This window comes from Pteropus alecto, unplaced genomic scaffold (assembly GCF_000325575.1).
Source record: "Pteropus alecto unplaced genomic scaffold, ASM32557v1 scaffold22, whole genome shotgun sequence".
Classification (NCBI taxonomy): Eukaryota; Metazoa; Chordata; class Mammalia; order Chiroptera; family Pteropodidae; genus Pteropus; species Pteropus alecto.
This window is the reverse complement of record NW_006434839.1, coordinates 12,957,439-12,959,826: the sequence shown is the minus strand read 5'-3', so window position 1 is coordinate 12,959,826 and position 2,388 is coordinate 12,957,439.

Here is a 2,388-nt window from a genome sequence, read left to right as displayed (position 1 = left end):
AAAGCCAGACCTTCTATAACTTTTAGAAGTTACAGTAACACATGTAGGAGCGAGAAAAGCAAAATAAAGAATATATCTACAGAGAGGTGAGGTGACGTCAGAAGGAAGAGGAAGAGGAGGAAGAGGAGAGCAAGAGGAAGAAGAAGAAAGAAAAGAAGATGGAGAAGAAAAGATCAGAGCAAGAAAAGACGGTCCAAATATCTTGCCCAAAACAGGGATGAAACAACCAAAGCTCAACCTCATTGCATACAAATATGGAAGTGTGTCGGCCTCAGACAAAGGTCCAGAGTTGTTAGAAATTCAGCAAAACTTCGTCACTAACTGATACAGCTATAAACTTGGAGCACAGCTCCTAGTCCTACAAAGATTGTAGAGATGATGACCCTAAGCAGTCTTTATCACAAGAAGGCTCCATTACTATAGATCTGTGCTTTCTCCATTCTTCTTGTTAAGCCTAGCCCTCCGTGAAGTCCACTCAACATTTATGTTCTGTCTCAACAACTAAAAATGCACAATATGTAAGGTTTTATCTTCCTGCTGCCATAAATGTCTGCTTTAGAACCAAGAATGATCATCTTTCACCTGTACCCTGCGTGAGCCTCTACCTTGACCCTATTTTAAGCAATTTCCATTGAGAGTAGTTGCTTTGACAAAGAGTTAGTAGGTTGTAACAATAATGATATAATTATCGTGTTTCAAGGTATTGCTATCTTAACTGTTATTAAAAAAATGGCCTTGCAATGAGAGAAAAAATGGCTACTTAAGTAGAAATGCTAAATGGTCCACAATCTCACTGATGCTTTTTTACCCTCTTTACTGTTAGTGTCTTAATTTATGGGGTAGGTAAGAAATAAATTTGGAGAGTGTTGTTTTCTTCATAAACTTTAAAAGGGAGCAGAAGAGTTTGTGTAAAATGTGTTTAGCTTGGTTTTGCATCCAATTATCCCTTCCTTTCATTTAGTGTTACACTAATTAGTTCAGTACTATCATACTACTGTCAGATCATATTTAATTCAATTAATTTCATCTCTACCCAACACCTTTCCATAAAAGTGAACAACAGTTTATGATTTGTTTTCATTAATAATTTGTTATCATGACTGCTCTATATTCAGGTGTAATATTCCTTACCTTGGAAGATAAAAAAAGAAAAACTCTACACATAAAAGACATGTAAATACCAGTTTGCCAATAAATTCTACGCAAAAAATTGCACCTGTTTTACTAACAAATTATTTCATAAACAAGGTTTTATTATATGACTTTTTATGTCTTCAAGGATATTTCATTTGACTTTCTAAATGAAGGAAGACAGTATCGGTGCATGAGATTTTATTTCAATACAAACGTAAAATTATTTTAAATACATTTTTATTGAGCATTTAACATTATAAATATTAATTCTAACTATACTTTATGTGATATATAAAAATTAAATGTGGCTATATAATCTGTGACATGATAATTTAGTAGCCAATTGAATTTTGAAAATTGGTGTTCTTCTACAAGTGAAAGAAACAAGCATGGGAGAAGCATTCAGCACTGAGCAATTATGTGTGGGATGTTTTTAAGGATGCAGAGAGGCAGAGAGTTATTTTTGTGAATGCAATTTTACTTCCAAGCACTGGCAGAATTATTAATGTTATCTATCTATGTAAAAAGAAATTCACATTTAAAGTATTATCAAAATTTTCTCTTTCTAGTATGAATTTTTTCCCAAATGTGTCCTAATTCTCTCAATGCATCCAGATAAAGACATTTGCCAAGAAGATAAACAGACAAGACTCCTAAAGTGACTAATTTTTTGGTCCAGAGAGGAACGACATTTATCAATTTCCCAACCAATCTTTCTTTGTGTTTGTAGAATTCTTGGCTCTCCGTTGGCTGATATAAATGTGCACTCAGGACTGGCCTAATGTAAGGGGGATGTAGAAGTCTCTCTGGTCTGCATGGTTTCAGGATATTACCTCTGGTCTAGGGTTAAATCTCAAGGACTGAGAGAGCTGTCCTTTGTGTCTCATGGGAATAAAGGAAAAGACCATGATAACGAGATTGACAGGATGAAGTTGGTGAGAGGTGAGGAGCATTCAGGGCACCTAAAATGGGGAGGCAGTTTGGCCATGAATGAAAAACTTCAGATTTGCTATAGATTTTTATTTTTAGAATTAATTTTAACTTTTACAAGTTTTGGCAAGATTTCCTATATCTTAGCATACAATAGGGTAAAAGTATATTTATAAGGAAAACTCTCAATATTAATGCCAGAAAAAGTACATATTTTCCTAAAATATAACTTTTGAAAGATAAATTACAGAGTTTCAGGTTTGAATGGTTTACCACGTTTTATTCCAATATGATCTGATCGTTATCAGGGATGGGGAAAAAGTG